Source organism: Vipera ursinii, assembly GCF_947247035.1.
Source record: "Vipera ursinii genome assembly, chromosome: 7".
Taxonomy (NCBI): Eukaryota; Metazoa; Chordata; class Lepidosauria; order Squamata; family Viperidae; genus Vipera; species Vipera ursinii.
The window spans coordinates 27,131,653-27,158,988 of record NC_139521.1 but is presented as its reverse complement, the minus strand read 5'-3'; positions in this window follow the sequence as shown (position 1 = coordinate 27,158,988).

The window sequence follows — 27,336 nt, the reverse complement described above, 5'->3', positions numbered from 1 at the left end:
TTTACTTTATAGCCAGCTTTATCCCAAGAATTTCCTGTGTTTAAGATGATGCAGAGCCTGAACTGTATCACAATTAGAAATGATTTATCTTCCCTAGTCATAAAAATCAGCTTTACTTTTTTGTATCTCAAGCTAAGACTAGATAAAGTTCTGCCAGAAATCCTGTCAATTTCCATAATATTGGGCCATATGAAATAGTATAAAAATAATATAATTTACCATGATATAAAATTCTAAAATTTAAATTAGGGACAAATCACAAATTCAGCAGAACTTGAAATAATTGTTATAGGCTTATTTCAGGCATGTCCAAAGTCCGGCCCGCTGGCCATTTGCGGCCCGCGGGGCGGATTAATATGGCCCTCGGACAGCCCTCCCTGCTCTATGTAAATGCGGCCCTCCCTTCTGAGAGGGCCGCATCCTGGCGTCACCGCCCAAACCTGGAAGACGAGCGGCGCAGGCGCGACGCCCCCAACCTCCAATGCAGAATCTGTTTCCTTCCCCTCATTGGGCTTTCATTCAGTTCACCGTCCATAGCCAGAAAATCAGCCTATCTCTGCCTCTCCCCCCCCACATGATACTCTGCTTTTTCCACCCCCTGCGGGAGAAAGTTTTATGCTCCGTTAAGGACACAACTGGATGCTCATCTGTTCGTAAAAGAAATCGTGAGAACCACCATAAAAAAACACCCCCTGCCCCGAGAGAAAGAGAGAGGGTCACGTCGGCACTTGTTGCCCTTTGAAGATCAGACTGGAGAGGAGCCAAAACAGATTATATTTGGTCTGCGAAGATTTCCGATGCTTTTGTGAAGCTCAAGTGGATGCGAGTCCTTTTTATGCAGCCCGTTTAGTTTCGGTTTCTGCTTTGCACCGATTCCTGCAAGTCAGGCGTGTTCGGAAATCAGCCCAGGTTGCAAAAGGCGGCTTTTCTACCCAGAACCTTAACTCTAAATCCCACCCTGGATGCTTCAGGCAACTTCCAGAGGCCACCTGTGGAAACTCTGCAGCCTCTCTTAAAATGGGGCATTGCAAATCAAAATGGTTTCTGGTTTTATAAATACCCGCTGGTCGTCTGAATGGGGAGTTCTTTCTTTCTTTCTTTCTTTCTTTCTTTCTTTCTTTCTTTCTTTCTTTCTTTCTTTCTTTCTTTCTTTCTCTTTCTTTCTTTCTTTCTTTCTTTCTTTCTTTCTTTCTTTCTTTCTTTCTTTCTTTCCTTCCTTCCTTCCTTCCTTCCTTCCTTCCTTCCTTCCTTCCTTCCTTCCTTCCTTCCTTCTTTCTTTCTTTCTTTCTTTCTTTCTTTCTTTCTTTCTTTCTTTCTTTCTTTCTTTCTCTTCTTGATCTCTGAATGTTTCACATCCATTTCTGGCAGGGATCAAGTCAGTTGCCTGCACTTTTTTCAATTCCACTTTAGCTAAATGATTGGCAACTTTTTCTCATGAAATTAGAAAGAGAGATTAGGTGGGATGTGACTAGATTCAGCCCTCCGTCCCCTACCTTTATTTTTTAAAAGTGACTTGGGGGGAAATGATGAATTCTGTAAGTTTCCAGATGATACACAACTGGATGGGTAAAATTCTAAATCAGATTCCACATTCAAAACCAACTTGAGAGGGTAGGAGAAAAGATGTTAATGTTTTGAATTGTTTTAATGGTTTTTACTGTTTTTTGTTTTAAAATGTTTTGAAGATTTTAATTGTAATACCAGTAAATGTTTTTGAATTGTGAGCTGCCCAGAGTTGTTTGCAGAGATGGAGAGGGCCGGCCTGGGAGGACTCGCTGCTACAACTGCATCAAGTTTGCGCTCTTGGCGTCCTCCACCCTGTTCTCGGTAGGTAGGCCACTTCCCCGGACACGCTAGCCGGCCGGCAAGCAGAGCGGAGGGGGCGCCCCGGGCGAGCTCCACTCAGCAGCAGCGCTGCCTGGCCGGCCGCTCCCTCGGCGCTCTTCCCTCACCGGTCCGTGGCCGCCTTGCCCTGAGCGCGCGCTCACTCGCCGCCTCCACTTCCCGCACCTTTTCCTGGCTGGTCGAACCGCCACGCTCCTCCCCCCGCCCCGGGCTTGGCACGGCATCTGTGCCGGTGCAGTGAGGCTGACAGTGCGCGCCTGGCCTGGCCAAGCGGGAGAAGGGCCTGGCAGGCGGAGTCTCCGAGCTGGTGCCAGGAAGACCCCAACGGCTTTCCCGCCCCCGGAGACGCCCTGGTGGCCAGGGAAAAAGGGCCTGCCGCACCCTCAGATTCTCTCTGCGCTGCGAGTACCGCTCGGTTGCCAGGCGGGCTCCGAGTGGCAATTTTCTTGTCCGCTGCATGGAAAGGGCTCGGCTTGAATTCTTCCCGGATGTTTCTGGTTGGTCCCCTCTCAAGTGCTAACCAGGAATGCAGGTGAAGCCCTTGGTATGTGGCAGCCGAGAAAATTGCCTTTCAGAGCCCCTTTGTGCAATGGTTCTTTTGTCAGCCAGAAACAATTGGTTGTGACCATCTACCTGGGCACCCTCTACTCTTCAGCAGCCTCAATGCCAGGCAAGGGGTGGGCGTGCGGCGCTGGTTCTCTCCTCGACATTTTGCGCATCAAAACCACTGCCTTTGTACCAGACCGAGCCTATTTGCTGCAGTACAGATCTCAGTTTCACCCTTCACATTAGTGCAGGTAAGTTTTTTTTAAATTTATTTAAAATACATTGTGAAAACTCAGCTGACAGTTGATCTTAATGTTATAAAATGAAAAGTATGCCATTTGCAATTAACTTGGCATAAAATAATTCATTTTCATTTAATTGCAATTGTTCAAAGAATGTTCGGAAAAATGTTCGGCCCTCCAGCATGTTCACTTCATCCAATCTGGCCCTCTTTGAAAAAAGTTTGGACACCCCTGGCTTATTTGGTTTGTGGTCCCAATTTTTGTTTTGGAATACATTAATAAATAACAGTAATCAAAGTTGTTGTGACAATAATACATTATTCATCTTTTCTCTTTCTCTCTAGTGTGACTTTCCTAACCTCATTGAAAGAAATCATTGAAATCTCATTGATGAATAAGGAATCAACATCTCATTATAAGAAGAAATGATTCAGGTTGACTTGAAACAGACATTCAGAGTACTTTTAAAATCCAAAAGGTCTTGATAAACTAACATGCCATTTTTAGCATTCTTTGTGGTATAAATTTTAGATTATTACCTAGACCCATTTCAGTCAGGATTCAGGCCTTGTTGTGGAGCTAAAACTACAATGAAGGTCTTAATCATTTCCATCCATCTCCACAACTAGGGAGTACCCACTGAAGGTCCCCACCTACCAGCACTCGAAGAGCCTGATGGTGAGTGATGCTGTGTAGCAGAACCTTACTTTTGCAAAAAACCCACCCAAGTGGGTTTTCCATAGAAACCTTAAGCGCTGAAAATTATCATGGTATTCCTTCTTAATTTTATTATTTTTATTGTAATTTAATTTTGATTTATATCTCCATTTTGAGATTTAATTCCTGTAAGCCATCTAAAGTCTAGAAGGTTTTAAGGATTAATTAAAATTTATACAAACATACATAACATTTCTGATGGGAAAATTAGATGCAATCTTATTTATTGTTTCTCTGTGAAATGTGAGCAACAGTTGATATGGTTCTTTCTCTACAGATCTGTTTAAGTAAGCTGCTTTCCAGAATTTTTTGTCATGGAAAGATTCAGAATCATTGATTGCGATGGATGGCTAGAGAAACTAACTAAATAAATAAAATAAACAAAATTGTACTGCCCTATGCTGTGTAAGAGCATAGGGGAAAAAGAGAGAATTTTGTCATCTTTGGATGGATTATCAGAGACAGGGAGTCTGCAGCAATGTTCTTGGCTTCAAAATGTTGGGTGCGACTAGGCAACCAAAACTTCACCTCTTTTTAAACATGGTGTGAATTTCATGTGTGAAAAAAGGGGGGGGGGAGAAAGGGTACTTTGACTAACTAGTTGCATCCACCATGTTGAAATCAGCATCTATCACTATAAATACACTGATCAGGGTGATAAAGGAAATTAATAACATTCTTCAAATGTTAGACTTGTACATTTAACTAGGAAACACTAAGCTGTTGTAATAAATGAAAAACAAAGAAGGATAAAAACTAAAAACTTAGGTATAAAAGTAGAAGTAAAAATATAAATCTCCTAACTAGATGAGAATATTCCATTTTCCCCAATTTTTTAAAGGAAAATATAGTATTATAATCAGACTTGATTCTGCTTTGAGTATACCTATGGGTGGAACAAATTGAAAGAGGCGGTGGTAAGACCTCTCCTCAAGAAGCCTGCCTTGGACCTGGCTGTGTTAAATAACTTTCGTCCGGTCTCCAACCTTCGCTTTCTTGCAAAGGTTGTTGAGAGTGTGGTGGCGCATCATCTCCCTCTGGTCCTGGATGAAGCGGATTATCTAGACCCGTACCAATCGGGCTTCAGGCCCGGGTACAGCACGGAGACGGCATTGGTCGCGCTGGTGAATGATCTCTGGAGGGCTCGGGACAGGGGATATTCCTCTGTCCTAGTCCTATTAGACCTCTCAGCGGCTTTCGATACCATCGACCATGGTATCCTGCTGCGGCGTCTCAGGGGATTGGGAGTGGGAGGCACGGTTCTTCAGTGGTTCTCCTCCTATCTCCTGGGACGCTCGCAGTCGGTGTTGGCAGGGGGGCAGAGGTCGACCGCGAGGCCTCTCGTTTGTGGAGTTCCTCAGGGGTCGGTCCTCTCGCCTCTCCTGTTCAACATCTACATGAAACCGCTGGGTGAGATCATTCGTGGTTTTGGAGTTGGGTATCATCAGTATGCTGATGATACCCAACTTTTCATTTTGACCCCAAACCACCCCAGTGATGCCCTCGCTGTGATGTCCCGATGCATGGAGGTGGTCCGGGTCTGGATGGGGAGGAACAGGCTTTGACTCAACCCTGACAAGACTGAGTGGCTGTGCGTACCGGCATCTCGGGATATTCAGGATATCCCACCCCTCACTATGGGGGGGGTGAGTTATTACCTCCTGTAGATAGGGCTCACAACTTGGGAGTCCTCCTAGATTCACAGCTTTCCCTAGAAGACCATATAGTAGCTGTGACTAGGGGGGCCTTCGCCCAGGTTCGCCTGGTGCGCCAGTTGCGGCCCTATCTAGACCAGGATGCCTTACGTATGGTCACTCATGCGCTCGTGACCTCTCGTCTTGACTACTGCTACCCTTGAAGACCACTCGGAGGCTCCAACTGGTACAGAATGCAGCCGCGAGAGTTGTATTGGGAGTTTCCCGACACTCCCATGTCACACCTTTGCTCTGCGAGCTGCATTGTCTTCCAGTTGTCTTCCGAGTGAGGTTCAAGGTGTTATTAATGACCTACAAAGCCCTACATGGCATGGGTACGGAATACCTTGGGGAGCACCTGCGGCCGGCATCAACTTCCCTCTGCCCAGTACGCTCCCACAGAGAGGGCCTCCTCAGGGTGCCACCGGTCAAAGAATGCCGACTGGTGGCCCCCAGGGGGAGGGCGTTCTCTGTGGGTGCACCGGATTTATGGAACCATCTTCCGGTCGAGCTCCGGATGGCGCCCGATCTCCGCTCCTTCCGGCGCGATCTTAAAACCCATCTCTTTAAACAAGCTGGCCTGGCCTGATGGGACAGGGTGGGATTTTATAAATGGATTTTAATTTTTAATCTGTATTAATTTATTATGGGCACTGTTTAATTACTTTTTAATAATTTTTAATTTTTGTATCTTGTTTTTATGTATTGCCCTGTTCACCGCCCTGAGTCCTTCGGGAGAAGGGCGGTATACAAATTAAATAAATAAATAAATAAATAAATAAATAAATAAATAAATAAATAAATTATGGTGAACCTCTGGCCCTTGATTTTAACAGGTTTCATTATCATCATTTTAGCCATTGTCTATCCACTGCAGAATGAAGGCCTCTTCTGCATGTTTCCAAGCTTTTTTTGCCAAAACAAAACCAAATACTTGCTGATGTCATTTATTCATCTTGTTTTAGTCTCTTTCATGGATACTTTTTACCAAATGGGATCCATTCTGTGGCTTAACAGGCTTATCCAAAAAAAAACACACCCAAATCTGGATTCATCTAATAATGCTGTTATTCATCTCAAAGTGCTGTAATTCCCAGCATAGCTGGCTGGGAAATTCTGGAAGCTGAAGTCCACATGTCTTAAAGGTGCCAAGATTGGGAACCCCTGTTGTAATTCCTCTAAGGGCAATTCTTTACAGCAACATTAAGCTGCCTGGGTTTTGTCCTGACTCCAATTGCAAATGAGGCTGTCTTATGAAATTGTTTATACTCCAGCATTGGCAAATATACTAACAAGATGTCCTGTCAGGATGGTAGTTGCCATAAATCCTGAATGACTCCCTGCTTCTTTACGTACCTTTCCTACCAATCTTAGGAAAGCAAGCATCAATTGCTTTGTGTTTTTATGGACATGCATTAGCCCTTTTCTAACGATTGTCACTTCAGTCTGAACACCGTCTATAGGGTGTAGTATTGATGGACAAGAGGAGAAGGAAAGAATAGAATAGAATAGAATAGAATAGAATAGAATAGAATAGAATAGAATAGAATAGAATAGAATAGAATAGAATAGAATAGAATAGAATAGAATAGAGCTGGAAGGGATCTTGGAGGTCTTCCAATCCAGCCTCCTGCTCAAGCAGGAGAACCTGTACCATTTCAGACTGTCCAGTCTCTTCTTAAAAACCTCCAGTGATGGAGCGACTATGATTTCTGAGAGCAAGCTGTTCCATGGATAATTGTCCTCACTGTTAGGAGGTTCCTCCTTAATTCCAGGTTGCTTCTCTGATCAGTTTCCAACCCTTCTTTCTTGTCCTGCCCTCGGGCGCTTTGGATAATAATTTGACCCCCTCTTCTTGGTGGCAGCCCTTCAAATCCTGGAGTACTGCTATCATGTAACCCGTGTTTCTTCTTTTCTTTAGATTAGCCAAACCCAAGACCTGCAGCCGTTCTTCATATATTTTAGTCTCCAGGCCTTGGATTATTTTAGTTGCTCTTCTCTAAACTTTTTCCACAGTCTCAACATCTTTTTTGTAGTATGGTGACCAAAACTGGTTGCAGTATTCCAGGTGTGGTCTTCCTAGGGTTTTATAAAGCAGTACTAATACTTCACGTGATCTTGATTCTATGCCTTTGTTTATACAACCCAGGATTGTATTAGCTTTTTTGGCTGCTGCTGCACACTGCTGGCTCATATTCAAGTGATCATCCTCTAGGACTCCAAGGTCCCTCTCACAGTTACTGATTTTGAGGCAGGTCTTGCCTAATCTGTACTTATACCTTTATTTTTTTCTAGCCTAAATGTAAAACATTGCTTTTCTCTGCATTAAAATTCATTTTGTTGGATAGTGTCCATTGTTCAAGTTTGTCAATATCTTTTGGATCCTGAGCTTGTCCTTTGGGGTGTTAGCTATTCCTGCAAGTTTAGTGTCATCTGCAAATTTGATGAGTTCCCCTTCTATTCTCTGATCTAAGTCATTTATGAAGATATTGAAGAGTACTGAGCCTAAGACGGAGCCTTGTGGTACCCCATTGCATGCTTCTCTCCATCTGGATGTGGTACCATTGAGGACTACTCATTGAGTATGTTTTTTCAGCCAGCTACAAATCCAAGTAGTAGGTTGTGGTCTACTTTGTCAAATGCCTTCCTGAAATCTAAGTAAACTATGTCCACAGCATTTCACTGGTCTACTAATTTAGTCACTTTATCAAAGAATGAAATAAGATTGGTTTGGCGTGATCTGTTTTTAAGAAACCCATGCTGGCTACTAGTTATAACTTTGTTTGTTTCTAGTTGTTTGCAGATCTGTTTTTTGATTATCTTTTCCATGATCTTCTCAAGTATCGATGTTAGACTGATTGGTCTGTACTTTCCTAGATCTGATGGGAATGACATCAGCCCTTTTTCAATCCTCAGGTACTTCCCTGGTGCTCTAGGATTTTTGAAAGATATGGTGCAATGGTTCTGAGATACATCTGCCAGTTTCTTCAGAGCTCTGGGATGTAATCTGACAGGTCCTGGTGATTTATATTCATGAAGGTTGGATAAGTGTTCTCTTACCATTTTCTTGCTTTTTTCTGCCAGCATTTGACCTGCTTCAGTTTGCCTACCAACCAAGTTGCTTTACGGAGGATGGTATCTCTTCCGTTCTCCATCTGAGCTTGAAGCACTTAGAGGAAAGAAATACTCATGTGTGTTTGTTGTTTGTCGACTTCAGTTCAGCGTTTAACACAATCATGCCCCAGCATCTAGTAGACAAACTGGGCCTTTTAGGCTTAAACATACCTTTAAAGGAAATAAATAAAGGTTATTCTTTTATAAATTATACCAACAGTAGTGGGCCTTATTCATGATGGCAATGTCGAAGCTTACCGCAAGGATGTTGAGGGGTTGGTGAACTGGTGTAAGGAAAACAGCCTAGTTTTAAATACCTGAAAAACCAAAGAGATCATTGTCGATTTCAGAAAAGGCAGGCACAGCCACACTTCTCTGTGCATTAATGATTCACCTGTGGAGATGGTTACCAGCATCAAATTCCTGGGTGTGCAGCTTCTGAGTAGGCTGGCTTGGTCACTCAACAGTGAGAAACTGGTGAAGCGGGCACAGCAGCGCCTGCATTTTCTGCATCGCATGAGAAAAGCACTTCTTCCTTCCCCTGTCTTGACCACTTTCTACAGGGGGACAATTGAGAGCATCCTGTCATACAGCATAACAGTCTGGTTTGGAAGCATCACTGCTTCAGACAGGAAGGCGGTGCAGAGAGTGGTGAGGATGGCCAAAAAGATCATTGGCAGTTCCCTCCCTCCCATCCAGGACATAGCAGAGAAGCGTTGCTTAAGCAGGGTCCATAAGATTATCTGGGACACTACTCATCCTCTTCAAAACCTGTTTTCCCTGTTACCTTCTGGGAGGAGGCTTCATGGTATCCGTAGCAGAACATCCAGATTCAGCCATACTTTAATTCCATATACAGCATTAACCTCGTGAACTCTCAGGCTTCCTCCTTCTGTTATATATTCAAGATGGACAGTATTTAATATTTTATTGTTATGTATATGTAGGGGTGTGGGTCTATACATATTTTGTTTATAGTATGTTTTAGGTGTGTGTCATGTATGTGTTTCATTTTGAGAGCGGGCAACTAAATTTCATTTTTGATGTGTGCCGTTGTGCCCACAGTAAAAAATGACAATAAAAGATTATCTCTCTCTTCTCTCTCTCTTATTTTATTTTTTGTTTCTAGTTTGTCTTTTGCAGTATGTTTTGTTTTGGTATGTTGGGCTATAATTTCTTTTTGTGTGAAAACTGAGCACTCTATAATTCCTCCGATCTCTTCAGCAAGAAGAAAAATTTGAGGTGCAATTCACTTAACAACTGTCTTGCTTAGCAATGAAAATTTTGGAATCAGTTTTGGTCATAAGCTGAGGACTACCTATATATTTGCTTACCTCTATGAAATATGTAGTGAGAGCTGATAAGAATCATTTGTCAAGAATGGAGTATTCAATCCCACTAAAATGACATAATATACAGGGTTTGAAATCACTGCCCAATTTGGGGATAAATGAAAAAAATACACTAGCAAATCATTTCATTACTATTGTTTGGACATGTCCCTGGAGTCACCAAGAATTGAGTTTAGAACTGGTTAATTTGTTCTTTTTTAAGCTTTACTTTTATCTGCTGGACCACCTATTTCCACTGGAACTAACCCATTCAGTTTTGTTCCTTGCAGAGGACAAGGCTGAGATTGCCACCCAGTGAAATCATGCAAAAGGGAGCAAGGTCATGTATTTTTCTGCACATGCTGTCTTACCATGAGGTAGTTTATCACCATATACTGCATCTGGATTACATTCTAACAGTATTTTGAAAAGCAGTCAATATTTTTTTCCACAAAGCTTTTAATTCAAGATGATTAATAAGAGAGTTGCTTTTATGGACACTAAGTCAATCAGGTTTTGCTTGATGGTTTTCATAGATTCTCTTGCCAAGTGTCCTTGTGAAAACAGTGATGTATACATGGTGTTAATAAATAACTATTTCACCTTTTACTCAGGAGTAACCTAGTGAGTTCCATGTTCAGGATAGAAACTTGAACTTGGAACTTCCCAGATTCAGCCATCCACTATACAGTACTATACCAGTATTTTCAAGGATCACTCTGCTATTATATTAGGATACTTAAAGATTAATAATAATAATAATAATAACAATAATAACAATAATAATAATAATAATAATAATAATAATAATAATAATAATAATAATAATAATAATAATTGCTATTGCTAAGCTATTGCTATTGCTATTGCTATTGCTAAGCACATTTGATTTGTGCTTCTTAGATTGTAAGCCGCCCTGAGTCTTCGGAGAAGGGCGGGATATAAATGGGATTAAAATAAAATAAATAAATAAATAAATAATAATAATAATAATAATAATAATAATAATAATAATAAAGTTGGAAGGGATCTTGGAGGTCATCTAGTCCATCCCCCTGCTCAGGCAGGAACCCTATACCATTTCGGACAAATGGCTTCCAGTGTTGGGCATTCACAGCTTCTAGAGGCAGGTTGTTCCACTGGTTAATTGTTCTAACTGTCAGGAAGTTTCTCCTTAGTTTTAGGTTGCTTCTCTCCTTGATTAGTTTCCATCCGTTGCTTCTTGTCCTGCCTTTGGGCACTTTGGAGAATAGCTTGAGTTCCTCCTCTTTGTGGCAGCCCCTGAGATATTGGAACACTGCTATTTTAAAATTAATTGAGTTGGGTTTTGAAAAAATGTAGTTTTGTTTCATAAAAATAGTAAGGATAAACCAGTCACAGTAAAAAAAAAGTTTTTCTTTAAGGGTGTACATTTTCATTGATGAAAAGAATCTGGACTTTCTTTGAAGCAACAATTTAGAAAATAGAATGAGCACTAGGTGGCAGTAGAAATCCCTGGAACAGGATTGAAAACGCTAATCTAAAAAAAAAACCCATAGAATTTAAACTAAACTCAAAAGAGAAACTTCAAGTCAAGCAAAAGTTATAGTTTGATGGTATGTTTGTCTCCTCGCATAAGAGAAGCCCCTTCTACATCGAGTGACAACAGATCTCAGCCTCTGAGATATTGGAACACTGCTATCATGTCCTCCCTCGTCCTTCTCTTCATTAAACTAGACATACCCAATTCCAGAAACTGTTCCTTATATGTTTTAGCCAAAAGTCCCCTAATCATCTGTGTTGCTCTTCTCTGTACTCTTTCTAGAGTCTCAACATCTTTTTTACATTGTGTCAACCAAAACTGGATGCAGTATTCCAAGTGTGGCCTTACCAAGGCATTATACAGTGGTATTAACACGTCACGTGATTTTGATTCTATCCCTCTGTTAATGCAGCCTAACACTGTGTTGGCTTTTTTGGCAGCTGCAGCACACTGCTGGCTAATATTTAAGTGTTTGTCCGAAAGGATTCCAAGATCCCTCTCACAGTTGCTACTATTGAGCAAAGTAGCACCTATACCAGGGGTAGGCAACCTTGGCTCTTTTATGACTCATGGACTTCAACTCCCAGAATTCCTGAGTCAGCTGACTTGAAGTCCATGAGTCATAAAAGAGCCAAGGTTGCCTACCCCTGACTTATACTATACCTGTGCATTTGGTTTTTCTTGCCTAAATGTAGAACCTTACTTTTTTCACCATTGATTTTCATTTTGTTAGATAGTGCCCAATGATCAAGTCTGGTAGTAAATAAAGAATTTGGTATGCATCCTCAGTGAAGGCAAGAACAAAATGTTCCAAAGGATATAAAACATTTTTTCCTTTGAGATATCAAACAAATCTTTTTAAAATAGTAAATATGTATGGATATCACTAACAAAATCAAGTCACCTTGACACAAACTTTAAATTTGTCTTATAGCTGGTTAATTTTTTAATTTTTCAGTTCCCCCCCCCAATATCCTGATTTTTATGTTCTCTCACACAATGAAGAATTCTGTCTTTTATGTGACATTTTTATTGATCTAATAAAGGTATGCAATATGCTACTGGGGAAGAGCAGAGGGCTAGTACTAGTAGTGCCAGAAAGAATGAAGCGACTGGGCCAAAGCTGAAAGGACGCTCAGCTGTGGATGTATCTGGTGGTGAAAGGAAAGTCCGATGCTGTAAAGAGTTTTTCTACATAGCAACCTGGAATGTAAGATCTATGAATCAAGAAAAAGCTGGACGTGGTCAAACAAGAGATGACAAAAGTGAACATCGACATCTTAGGAATCAGCGAACTAAAATGGACAGGAATGTGGAATTTAATTCAGATGACCATCAGGTATACTACTGTGGGTAAGAATCCCTCAGAAGGAATGGAGTAGCCTTCATACTCAATAAAAGAGTAGGAAAAGCAATACTGAGATACAATCCCCAAAATGACAGAATGATCTCAGTTCGAATCCAAGGCAAACCATTCAATATCACAGTAGTCCAAGTCTATGCCCCAACCACTGGTGCTGAAGAGGATGAAATTGACCAATTCTATGAAACCCTACAGCACCTTATAGAACTAACACCAAAAAAAATGATGTCCTTATCATCATGGGGGATTGGAATGCTAAAGTAGGAAGCCAAAAGATAACCAGAATAACGGGCAAGTTTGGCCTTGGAGTACAAAATGAAGCAGGGCACAGGCTGATAGAATTTTGTCAAGAGAATACAATGGTCATAGCAAACACTCTTTTCCAACAACCCAAGAGATGGCTCTACACATGGACATCACCAGATGGTCAACACAGAAATCAGATTGACTATGTGCTCTGCAGCCAAAGATGGAGAAGCTCTATATAGTCAGTAAAAACAAGACCAGGAGCTGACTGTGGCTCAGACCATGAGTTTCTCGTTGCAAAGTTTAGGCTTAAACTGAAGAAAGTAGGGAAAAGTACTAGGCCAGTCAGGTATGAATTAAATCATATCCCTGTTGAATATACAGTAGAGGTGACAAATAGATTTAAAGAATTAGATATGATAGACAGAGTACCTGAAGAACTATGGACGGAGGTTCACAACATTGTACGAGAAAGAGCAACTAAAACTATCCCAAAGAAAAAGAAATGCAAGAAAGCAAAATGGCTGTCTGAGGAAGCTTTGCAAACTCCCAATTGAATGCAAAATTCCAGTGAATAGCTAGAAGAGATAAGAATGCCTTCTTAAATGAACAGTGCAAAGAAATAGAAGAAAACAATAGAATAGGGAGGACCAGAGATCTCTTCAAGAAAATTGGAGAGATGAACGGAATGTTTCATGCAAAAATGGGCATGATAAAGGACCAAAATGGCAGAGACCTAACAGAGGCAGAAGAGATTAAGAAGAGGTGGAAAAATTACACAGAAGAACTATACAAGAACGAGCTTAACGTCCCCGATAACCACGATGAGGTGGTCACTGACCTCAAGCCAGACATACTAGAATGTGAAGTGAAATGGGCCATAGGAAAGCTGAGCAACAACAAAGCTAGTGAAGGTGACAGTATTCCAGCTGAGCTATTCAAAATGTTAAAAGACGATGCAGTAAAAGTGCTACACTCAATTTGCCAGCAGATTTGGAAAACTCAACAGTGGCCACAGGATTGGAAAAGATCAGTTTACATTCCAATTCCAAAGAAAGGCAGTGCCAAAGAATGTTCAAACTATTGCACCATTGCACTCATTTCACATGCTAGTAAAGTTATGCTTAAAATCCTACAAGCTAGACTCCAGCAGTATGTGGATCGAGAACTACCAGAAGTACAGGCAGGATTTCGAAGAGGCAGAGGAACTAGAGATCAAATTGCCAACATACGCTGGATCATGAGAAATCTAGGGAGTTCCAGAAAAATATCTACTTTTGCTTCATTGACTATGCTAAAGCCTTTGATCGTGTGGATCACAACAAACTGTGGCAAGTTCTTAAAGAGATGGGAGTACCAGACCATCTCATTTGTCTCAAGAAGCAACAGTGAGAACTGGACACGGAACCACTGATTGGTTCAAAATTGGGAAAGGAGTCCGGCAAGGCTGTGTACTGTCACCATGTCTGTTTAACTTATATGCAGAGCACATCATGAGAAAGGCAGGGCTAGATGAATCAAAAGTTGGAAATAAAATTGCCGGGAGAAATAACAACAACCTAAGATATGCAGATGATACCACTCTAATGGCAGAAAGTGAAGAGGAACTAAAGAGCCTCTTGTTGTGAGTGAAGAAGGAGAGTGCAAAAGTTGGGTTGAAACTAAACATTAAGAAAACCAAGATCATGGCATCCAGCCCTCTCAATTTCTGGCAAATAGATGGGGAAGAAATGGAGATAGTGACAGATTTTATTTTCCTGGACTCCAAGATCACCGCAGATGGGGATTGAAGCCAAGAAATTAAAAGACACTTGCTCCTGGGGAGGAAAGCCATGGCAAATTTAGACAGCACACTGAAAAGCAGAGACATTACCCTGCCAACAAAAGTACCTATAGTCAAGGCTATGGTCTTCCCAGTTGCAATGTATGGCTGTGAAAGTTGAACCATAAGAAAGGCTGAGCGCCAAAGAATTGAAGCCTTTGAACTATGGTGCTGGAGAAGACTCCTGCGAGTCCCTTGGACTGCAAGGTGATCAAACCAGTCAGTCCTAAAGGAGATCAACCCTGACTGCTCTTTAGAAGGCCAGATCCTGAAGCTAAAACTCAAATACTTTGGCCACCTAATAAGAAGGAAGGACTCACTGGGAAAGGTTCAGGTCAAGAGAAGAAGGGGACACCAGAGAATGAGGTTGCTGGATGGAGTTACTGAAGCACTAGGCGTGAGCCTAAATGGACTCCTGAAGGTGGTAGAGGACAGGAAGGCCTGGAGGAACTTTGTCCAATAACATTCAATATTTAGCAAATAGCATATTGTCTGGGTAGATATATATCAATAGAAGTAGTAATAGTAATGATTGATAACAGTAATAGATTTAGCAAATTATAGTAAACAATGTTAAATTTTCAATCTATGATATTTTCCTTAGTAAAATAACCTCAAAAATAAGTGTCACATTCCTTTCTCTCTAATTCATTTATCTAGCCATTGATAAAATTTATTCCAAGTTGTATAATAGACTAAATGTTCTTTTTCTTTAATCTCTAAAATTAATCTATCAATTTCTGCACAATCTAATATTTTCTTAATTAGCATTTCTTCAGTTGGTAAATTCTCATTTTTCCAATATTGGGCATACATAATTCTCACTGCTGTTACTACATGTAATTTTAAATACCCAGTCTCTTTATCATAATTGGGATCTATCATTCCTAACAAGAACAATTCTGGTTTAAATTCTATTTGTTTTGTAATCATCTTCTCCAACCATAAGTGTATCTTAAGCCAAAACCTTTTAGCTTTATAACATGTCCACCAGAGATGATATATTTCCAACAAACATTTGGAGTATTTTTAAACATTTTCGCTAGTCTCACTGGTGTCATGTGCCATCTATAAAACATTTTATACAGATTTTCTTTATATGATACAGCTTTAGATAATCTAATATTTCTGTCCCATAACTTTTCCCATTCTTCAAGTTCTGTAGTGTGACCAACATTTTTTGCCCAAATTATCATTGTTTCTTTAACTTGTTCTTCCTCAATTTTTAAATTAAGCAGAAATCTGTAAAGTTTTTTAATCAGCTTCTCATCTGTTTTTAACAATATACGATCGAGTTCTGTCTGTTCATTGTAGAGCCCCATTGTTTTCAAGTCTTTTTCATATCTTGTTTGAATTTGTAAGTATGGCCACCATGCTAAATCAATACCTTGTTGATATAGGTCTTGTCTAGATTTCAGTCTTCCTTCATTATCCAATAACTCCTTATATGTTACAAGTTTATCAGTAATGGTTTGAAATAGAAAGAGTATTTTTGGTAAAATGTTCATTTTAATTGTAGCTATTCTCCCCAGCATTGAAAGTTGGAGATTTTTTCCAGTTTTCTAAGTCCAGTTTTATTTGTTTTAGTAATTTTACGTAGTTGTCCTCTTTTATTGTTGCACATCTTGCTGTTAAGTAAATTCCCAGATACTTAACTTTTTTGACTATTCTGTTTTTCTGTTAAGTTCTTTGTCAGATATTGATTTATCAAAGACTATTCTTTTTTTAAAAAAAAATCTGTTTATGCTAGCTTTACATTAAAATGCTGAAGTCACTAAAAATTAATTAAAAGTTGTTTTCCCTATCTCGGAGATAATAGTGGCAAACTCTAACTACCTCAGTAACTATTGAATAAGGTGAAAAATCAATACATCCAATTAGCAGAAGAAAATATTTCAGCGGATAAAAGCAACATTCTCTTGAGCATAATCCCATTATCTGACTTTTCTAAGTAGTAAACATTTATGGATATCATAATTATAATTCTGTGTGAAAAGCAGAAACTACAAGACTGATTCCTGATAACATTTTGCTCCTCCCTCCCATGTGGAGAAAAGAGAAACCTAGCTGCCTATCTTTCCTTGTCTGTGAAAAGCAGGGAGTGTGTGTTTTTACTGGGATTTAATTAAAGCATAGGAAGCCAAGGAAACTGTATACTGCACATGACTATAGGATGAAATAGACTCTTATACACCATTTCAGCTTCTTATTATTATACAAGAACTCACAGTACACCAATGAAAATTTCAGCCATTTTTCCGCAGTCAAATACTGAATGAGAATTTTGAGAAAATGGAGAGGAAATTTTAGAAACAGCATTAATTTCAGATCATTTCCATTTTTCATTTCAAAAGGGTATTTATTAGAAGAAGGTTCCAGAATATACAGTAAATGAGACATGGTAATGTCTTTTTAATAGTCTCTGCAAATGTACAGCCTTCTATTTTTCCTTTGTCCCCCCCCCCCCCCCGCGCTTCTTATATGGCTCATTTGAAGAACGCCAACACCCAAGGAAGTCACATGAGTCTGTCTGTTCTGGCTGTCAAGTACAGCTTTTTCACTTCTTCTGGTGTTGATTGAGAGTTGATAAAAAATGGACAGTACAGTGTTATTCCTAAATAAAACAGGGATAAATTGAACAAAAACTGGTAAACTGAAGATCTATTTAAAGGTTCTGCTTAAGTTTGAAATTTCTTCCTAAAATGAGATCAAGAAGAACTGAATTAGCACAGCTGGTTCAGGGAAGTGGTTGAACAATTGCCAGAGGTTTGTGCTCAGCTCTGATTGTTGGCTTTCTATTTTTTGAAGAAAAATGTTGTTGGAAAGATTCCTACTACAGCTTTGCTATGGAAACTGAAATGATGACACCCAATTACAATAGAAATTGAGGTAATGCCTCAATGTGATATGACAAAGGGTCTGTGAGATTTGAAGTCTGAAGTAAATGATGTTTAAAGGTGACTTAATGTAAAAATAAGTTAATGTTTTGAAAAATAATGCTCACTTTATAAACAATGGTAACAGTAAAAAAAGTGAAAAGAACTATTCTGTTTGAATTTAACTGTTAATTCTATGTAATAGGTTTACTAGAATGGGGGGGCGCATTTAACAGGGTGCAGTTGTCAATAGTTACAAAGAACCTGTTATGGGCATGTCAATTTTTCAACTTTCAATTCCAAACATTAGGAGTGCTCAAAGGTTTTGTCATACCTTGGGGATTGTAAAGATATTTTGGTTACTTTAATATATATATATATATATATATATATATATATATATATATATATATATATATATATATATATATATATATATATATATATATATTATAATTTATATATATAATTATAAGTATAATAATATAATATAATATAATATAATATAATATAATATAATATAATATAATATAATATAATATAATATAATATAATATAATATAATATAATATAATATAATATAATATAATATAATATAATATAATATAATATAATATAATATAATATAATATAAGCCTTGGTGGAGCAGTGGGCTAATGCCTCCTTAAGTAACACCAGCTGCCTGCAATTAGTGCAGGTTCGCATCCCACCAGGCTCAAGGTTGACTCAGCCTTCCATCCTTCCGAGGTAGGTAAAATGAGGACCCAGATTGTTGGGGGCAATTAAGATGACTTTGTAATAATGCCGCTTGGGGTGTGTGTGAAAGCCCTAATAAGCAGGCATATACATAGAATGAAGGCTACTGCTAAGCTTGTAAGCCGCCCTGAGTCTTGGGAGAAGGGTGGGATATAAATGGAATTAAAATAAAAAAAAATAAAAAAATTAGATCTGCTTGGTAAATAACTACATAAATATCATAACTTTTTAACATTTTGTTTTATTTCACAGTTTCAACTGTCTTTCCCTTTTTGTTAAACATTATTTTCTCTGAGAGTGTTAATACTGCTGGCCTCATTTTCTTGAGTGTGAAAACTGATTTGGAATGGCTTCTAAAAAAAAAGAACAAGACTGGGAACATTCACTCATATGAGCAACCTAATTGGGATTGGCAGAGACTTGCTGTCTGAACTCCCAACACTGCAAGACGTTCTCAGATATGCCCTACTATTAAGAGAACAAAGTAATGATGATGCTAGAAACTACCCAGCAAACAGTCTTGCAAGAAGCATATATCCAAAAGTCCTTGAAAAGTGGGAATGAGTGAACAGTTTTTTTGTGACCCCTGTTGTAAATTCACAAGTGACAATCTTGAACAAGATCCAAGAGAGCTGGGATCAAGCCAACAACATATCTCTTGGTAGAGGAAAGCTAGGTGTCAAAGAGACTTTCACTGTGAAACTTGACAAACTGTTTGACATCCTCAACTGCAAGTGTAAAAATTGTTATGTGTGCAGAATTTGGCTGCTCTGCTGGCTGCAAAAAAGAAGCTCACATTAACTGTACCTGTGCTAAGGAGACAAAGATACCATTGGAGGAACTTGCTTTTGTTAAAGGTCAGAAAGACAAGATTGGTTCTTTTGGATTGCACCAGATGGGTTTGCCAGATGTGATCTCTCTACTGATCAAGCATATGGATATAGGATCATACAGGCAATGATCCTTATTGTCTAAGGACAGGAGAACTTCTATAGATCTGGGTCTTCTGGAAATTGGCTCCATAAGCCATTCACACTGATTGACAATTGCAAATAGGCTTTGTTGAATGTGAGTTTCAAAATGTGGCTTTAAAGGCAAAACTCTCCAAAACTTAAGAATGATAGTGGAATACATCGTTGGTGAGTACTACCCTTGCTGGTTCAATATCAAAATAAAACATTCCTGGATTGAAGGCCTACATCATGTGTTGTTCCCGCTGTAGCAAATCAGACTGCAAAAGAAGGCTGTAGTAGATGCTGTTTTGCCAATATTTGGGTTACAAGAGATTTTTGTGGGGTATATGATCAGACAAGGATTTACCAAGCTAAATGTTGTCTAACTGCAAAAATAACAGCATATTTGAATTCTTGGTAAAAACAACAACATATTTTTAGAACCCCTCACTGAAAAAAATTACAAAAATTAATTTGCACCCCATTACATAACATGCCCTGTGCATAGCCATCATGTTTCTCTACTTATATATCAGACAGAATAATAGAAGAAATTCACTTGTGAGCATTGTATTGATGCTCTTTAACTTGTATTTTTAGGCAGATATTGAAGATTTTGTTGGCTATTGCTACAAAAGTTCTATCTGGAATTCTGACCAAAAAGGGAAAGGTACAAGAACAACTGAGAGTTCCAGAAGCAAAAGATATAAAGGTCAGTGAGACAAGCAAGATTCTTGTGATAGTCAAGAAACCAAAAGATTTACCAGAGGTCTAAAGTAACATACTCTATTTTGTTGAGTCCCACACCAGACTTCGGATAACCTAAAGCAGGGCTTTTCAACCAGTGGTACGGGAACGACCTGTGGTACATTGGTACCTGGCAGGTGGTATGCGGCCATCCTAGAAAAGTGGTAGCGGGGGAGGGGAATGAGTTGAACTGGTGGCAGCACTGCACAAGCCTGAGTGAGAGACGGCTGAGCTGCAGGGCTGTCAGGGCTCAGTGGAAGAGCCAGGATCAGCGCCAGGCTACAGCTGGAGTTCGGCGCTGATCCTGGCACTTCTGTTGAGCCCAGAAGAAGTGCCGATCAGCTGGAATGTTGCAGCATCTCCAGGGTCTTGTGATTTACATTCAGATGCTTGGCAACTGATTCATACTTATGACAGTCACAGTTTCCCAGGGTCATGTGAAGTGACCAAAACCTGCTGCAAGCACCCGGCAGATGGGGGAAAATAAAAACCAAACACCCCCACACACCCCGCTACCAATCCTCAATAGAAATGCTCACAACAATGTAAACCTCAGAAGGAGGAAGAGCACCGCCGGGCAGGCAGGCAGGTGTCTTGCTCGGCTGTGGGTTGGGGGGCACTTTTTTCAGTGCCATTGTAACTTTGAACAGTCACTAAACGAATTGTTGTAAGTTGAGGACTACCTGTACTTCATCACTTTTTCCCTTTTTTTTTTGTTTGGTCATCAGGTTTTTGACACCTTTCTAGGCGACTGGTGGTACTCGGATATGTTGCCATATCCTAAAAGTGGTACAATGGGTGAAATGGTTGAAAAGCCCTGACCTAAAGTATACTGACTAAAGGGGAAGAAACATTTCAGGAAGATAAAACCTATTGACACCTTACAATGAGAGACCATTTAGTCATTCTATGGGCCTTAAACCAGAAAAAGAATTTAAAATCGCAGGGTCATTCTAAAGACCAAAGTGGGATGGAAAAGAAAATTGTCATATTATTTCCATAATAGAATAATTAAAATGCTTATTATAAATAATGTTACCCAGAGACAACCAAATAGAAGAAAAAGAACTGGAGAAATTCACAAAATACAAAAACCTGCAAATAGAACAATCCTTGCAAAGGAAGACAACAGTGATACTCAGTGCTTTTTTTGTATAAGAAAAAGGTGCTGGAACTCACACATGTCATACAACCCACCTTGCCTACCCTACAAGGTTCCATCCAAAAAAGGTGCCGGAACTCCGTTCTGAGCATTCTATGAGAAAAAAGCCCTGGTGATACTAATAATAAGGTGCCTTGGGTGCAATCCCAAAACATCTGAAGCACCACTTGCATATCATCAGCATTGACTGAGTTAACAACAGTCAATTGTAAAAGGCAGTTTTACTTGGAACAGCTTACATCCTGTGAGGATGTCTTCAACACCATCAAACATCCACATCCACATTGAGTCCTTGGGAGGACTCAACAGGTAAATAAAAATGCCAGATCTAGTCTAAACATCTGGCTGACTGTGGGACAAACCATAATAATAATACTTGGCATGTGCTCTTAATTGAGGAAAGAAATTCACCATTAAGATGAAATTATGATTGAAATAGTTAAATAATTCATATAATTATTTTTCCTTTCCTTTTTCTTTTGTTTATCCCATGTTTAAAACTTAATATTGCACTGCAGTCTTCCTAAAATTGCATTATGAAGATGTTTTTCTTACATTGTTTTGAGGTAGCAGAAGCTAAAGACTAATGTCTCAAAAGCTGAGTCATGTTTATTGAAGAAAGCAAGTGCATTCAGGTAAATAATAGTGTAGGTAGTCCTTAACTTATGACGGCAACTGAACCCTAAATACCCATTGCTAAGCAAGACAGTTAAGTGAGTTTTGCCCCATTTTACTACCTTTCTTGCCACAGTTGTACACTGCAGTTGCTAAGTTAATAACACTGTTGTTAAGTGAGACTGGTTTCCCCAATGACTGCTTATCAGAAGGTTGCAAAAGATGATCACATAAACCTGGGATACTGCAATTGTCATAAAAACATGCTGGTTGCCAAGTGTTCAAATTTCAGTCATGTGACTATGGGAATGCTGCAATGGTTGTTAAGTATGCAAAATGTTTAAAAGCTGTGAATGCTCCAACAGTGGAAGTTTTTAAGAAGAGATTGGACATTTCAGATTTGTCTGAAATGGTATAGGGCCGTGGTGGTGAACCTATGGCACGCATGGTAGTGGTAGTTACTTATTACCCAGAAGAAATAATTAAATTATTATTGATCATCACACAGTCAGCCAGATGTTCAGACTGGATTTGGCATTTTTGTCTACCTATCGAGTCCTTACCAAGGACCTGGGATAGGCAGATGTGGATGTTTGATGGTATTATAGATATCGTTGCAGGATGGAAGCAGTTCCTAGTAAGGCCACCTTTTGCAATTGACTAATAGCGAATTTGTCAATGCCAATGGTGTTCAAGTGGTGCTCCAGTTGTTTTGGGATTGCACCCAAGGCGCCTATTACTATTGGTACTACCCTTGCTTGCTTTTGCCACAGTCTTTCTATTTCTATTTGTAGGTCTTTGTATTTTGTTATCTTCTCCAGTTCCTCCTCCTCCTCCTCCTCCTCCTCCTCCTCCTCCTCCTCCTTCTTCTTCTTCTTCTTCTTCCTCTTCCTCTTCCTCTTCCTCTTCCTCTTCCTCTTCTTCTTCCCTGGTTTCAAAGTGGTTAGAATGAAGTATTGCAGGCTAACTCTGCCCACAGTCTGGAGTTCAATTCTGATGGAGCTTGAGTTGAATCAGGCTTTCATCCTTCTGAGATCGATAAAATAAGGACCCAGATTGTTGGGGGAAATATGCTGACATTGTAAACCACTCAGAGAGTGTGCTGTAAAGCACTATAGAGCTGTATATAATTCTAAGTGCTATTGCTATAAGTCACTATTTCAGTGCCATTGTAAATTTGAATGGTCACTAAATGAATGATTGTAAGTCAAAGACAACCTGTACTATTGAAAAGTAAAGGTAAAGGTTCCCCCACACATGCGTGCTAGTCGTTTCCAACTCTAGGGGCCGGTGCTCATCACCGTTTCAAAGCCAAAGAGCCAGCGCTTGTCCGAGGACGTCTCCATGGTCATGTGGCCGGCATGACTAGATGCCATAGGCGCATGGAACGCTGTTACCTTCCCACCAGAGTGGTCCCTATTTTTCTACTTGCATTTTTACGTGCTTTCAAACTGCTAGGTTGGCAGAAGCTGGGACGAGTAACAGGCGCTCACTCTGTTATGCGGCACTCAGGATTCGACCCGCCAAACTGCCGACCTTCTGATCGACAAGCTCAGCATCCTAACCCACTGAGCCACCGCGTCCCTTATTGAAAAGTACATGGATTCAATAAACTCTGTCAATAACAAACTTAAAATCTTGGGATGAAGGTAAAATTATTTCAATCTTTAAGTCCTCTTTGGGGTCAGGGAATAAAGTTTGGTAAGTGGACACAAGAGACAGAACATCTTATTTGTTTAATTCTGTTTGCAGACATATCTCCTTAAGGTTGCCCTGCTTCTTAGGACTATTTTAACTTTTCAGATTTAGGCAGTGACACTTGTATTTTTTTAGGTATTTGGGAATCTCAAATTTACAGGAAAAAATATTAGTGCTAAAATAGATGTGTTCAAAAGTTCAGTTTACATGCAGTTTATCACTGCTGAGTTTTACCATGTTTTTACCTTGGACATTATTTGTATTAATTAAATATAAAAAACAAAGAAAAAATACACAAAATTGTAAAAGAGCAGGAGAACCTTAAAAAAATGAAAATATAGAAGGCTTTCATTTATAGAAATGCATATGTCAAGAAATTGAAGCCATGATTCATTATAGTGATCGCTGATTGGTCTTTCTTAATCCACTCTGGAAAGCATTGAATAGTTAAAGTCATATGTTTGCTGGTTAAAGAATAAATATTTGAAAGTTTATTTTTTTTTATCCAGAAGTCAACCTCATATATAGAAACAGAATGTAAACATCTATGTACAAACATGTTGATCTCAAAGTTGGGTTAATATACATAATAGCTTCTCACTGACATGCAACAATATATTTCAATAGAACATCACTTTTACTCCATTTCCAACAACATAAAGGTCATCAGGTCATTTCTATTCTTTTGTTGTTGTTGAAAAGTATGTAATTTAAAAATCTATTGATTTTTTTTAGTTTTTATTAGTGAAGTAAAACATGCAAACAAAGCAAAAATATGTATATATGCTTTAAGGATTTCGATAAAAAATTAAAAAGCAAACAAAATATTGCTATAAGCAAACCATTAATTGCTATTTGAATATTTTTATAGTTTTCTTTGGACATTAGCCTTTTCTGTTTCTTTTAATTGTGATTGCTATTAAAACAGTTTTTTCTTCAAAAAGCATAAGTGTCTTAGCCTACCTTGATGTATAATATGCTTGCATTTGGTTACACTTTATGTATGTATGCAGTCATTCTCCATTGCTGCATAGTCTTCAATTTTAGTCTCCCAATCCTGTAACAATGGCAAAACTTTTCTTTCCCACTGCTGTGTCAGGTTGATTCTTGCCACTGTGGTATATGCCCTATATTTTGACACAGTTTGATTGTATTCTTTTTTATTAATGTAGCATTTGCCACTGGATACAATCAATATATGATCTCAAAATTATCCAGTCTTTGGACATTGGCAGGAATGGTTTTACTATAATGCCTTCTTGTTTTTTATTCATTTCCCAGAGTGCTCAACAATTGCTCTTTTTATTACCTGTACAGTATAACAGAGAGAAATGGCATAATATGCAATATTGCCTCTACCACTATGTGGCATGAAGGCATCAAAAATGATATCATAAAGCTCCAACATTTATCATCAACATATCTAGCAGTTAATGACCCAAACAAAGAAAACATGTGTGTTTACACTATTAGGAAAATAACCCAAGAAATAAAAGTCCACATTTTAAGTTACTGGACAACATAATTCCAGTTCCAGTTCCTGATGCAGGATATCTTACAGAGTTTAAATTAGTTTTAGTGTCTGATTCTTATGTTTCAGTTAAATTAAGCAATCTGCTTTTGGTTTAGTGACATGAATCATTTTATCATTTTGAGTATTCATAATTGTTTTATTTATTTTCTTTGGATGCCTTCAGCTAATCTGAGTGTTATTTTATAGTCCAAGATAATATGTTAATCTAATAAACAAAATACTTGTAGAGGAGTTGACCATTATTTCTCTCTTTAGATGGCATTGAAATGCTTGGTAGCAGTAGTTGTATAATGAGTCAGCTGAATTACTTATTTATGGCAGACAATTACCATTTCTGTGTTTTCCAACACTGTGGGCTGTTATTATAGAGGTAGGGAAATCATGCTTATAAGCATACAGAGCTTCAGAGCTTGTTTTTGGTGGCCTTTATGAGATCATGGTGCAATTCCTTGAACAATCTCAGCATAATTTACTGCCACTCTGATCTGGAAGCTACAAAAATTAAGTACAGTGAACCTCTGTTAGGCTTAAATGCTACAGCAGCCTATGGACTCTCTCCAGATACATAAATTTCAACTGCAAAAAAAAATCTACAATCTGTATGAATATTGTTGAGAATTTTGAGAATTAGAATCAATACATCTAGATAATAGCCAGTTTGGGAAGTCATATAACAAAAACAGCAAACAGCTTCCTCTTCCTGTTCCTCTGTGTGTGTGAAAAGAGGCTACCTTGATACATCTTAAAAGTCTTTGAACTAGGGGTGGACTTGCCTAATCATGCACTTGTGCTTTGAAATTTTACCCCACCAATGATATGCCAGTTTCAAACTATTTACGAGAATAGTATTGATTGAAGTCATATGATCAATCACATATGTTTTAAACTTCTTCTCTTTTGACTGTATTCCTAAGTTGCTTTTTTCTCTCCTTTGTTCTTTATTTTAATGCATTGCAGAATTCTAAACAAAGTGCAAACTCAGGGTATTGAAATGGGGAAAGCAGCTTTTGTCTATATAGAGAGAGTTTACAGACTTCTTCAACCACCTGCCTTCTGATTTTGAAGATACTGAACAAATCATTCACATACTGCAGTACTTGGCAGGCTTCTGACTATGCTGTAGCTACTGTAAAGCCAGAAAACAAATATTTTTCTGCAGAAAAATAATTTGCTAAGATGCGCATTAACTATAGATTTCGTCTATGTTGAATATTTGGCCATGCTCCTCCCATATTGAGTATCTGGCAAGCTAGTCCTGACAACTCAGGTCACTAATGTCTTGATGAACCCCACCAAATCCATCTACAATAAGAATACAGGAAATATTTATATTTCTCAAAGCTACAAGATGTTATTATTGGATGAGAAACTGTTTAAAAATGCAGGTTCTCAAAATAGTCTCCAAACTAAAGCGTGAGCAGATATTTAGAGATGAGTAAGAGTTATATTTGGCAAAGAAATCATATCTTTTCATACACTAGATACGTTAAGCTTTTTCTGACAAATGGTTAGTTTTGCAACCTCTGTCTACAGAGGAAAACGATCACTGCCTAGTGACATATTTCTATACAAGCACGCTCAGACTAGGATCATCAGCTTAAACCACCAGCAATCTAAGTCAACAATTTATATTATAGTGAAAAACTGTGATGAATGTGGCTTCAGTAGATCTTTTTGATGAGCTGCCTTTGAGTAAAACAGATAGAGTGGTTCAAGTTGGATGAGTTAGATTATGCAAGTAAGCATATGTTTAAGGCTCATAAAGTTGTGACTGACTCTAGGTGGTTCATTTCCATTTCTTAGCTGTCCAAAGACATTTCCATGATCATGTGGCCAGCATGCCAAGGAGCATGGAATGCTGTTACCTTCCCACTGAAGTGGTACTTATTTATCTACTTGTGTTTGCATTTATCTACTTGCTAGGTTTGCAGGAACTGGGGCAAGGACAGGAACTAACGCTGTTGTGCAGTGCTCGGGTCTTGAACCTGGGCTGTCAGCTTTCCAGTTGACAAACTCAGCATCTTTAACTGTTGATCCATCATGCCCCTTATAAGCTCATAGTCAGATCTTTTCATTCTGACATGATGAATGAAAAAAATATGTCTTCCTTGATCTATTATGCCATTTGGCAATGCTCCTCAAAATTGTATACTTTGATATACAATTCTTTCATAAATACTACACATAGAAGCCCAAAGCACACATTCTGGTAGAGAGAAGATCCCTGAGGATGGGCTCCACTACAAGTCTGAAAGCTTGCAAGACTAAATCTCTGGTCCCAGTGACCGATCCAGATTGGATCCTGCAACATTTCATTGATTTGTTTTAGTGTAAGTAAGAATAGTATTCATAAGTTCTAACTGATGCCCTTTGTATATATGTATTAAATTAGAGAAACAAGTGGCTAGAGGATTAACAATGAAAGACATGAAAGTAGATGAAGGAAGAGGAAACATTGCTGCAAAGTGTGGGGTTGTTAATTTAACTGGGTTTTAGATTTACTCTTGGGGCTTGAATTTAATTTAATTGTTTTATTTGTTTTAAATTTTTTGT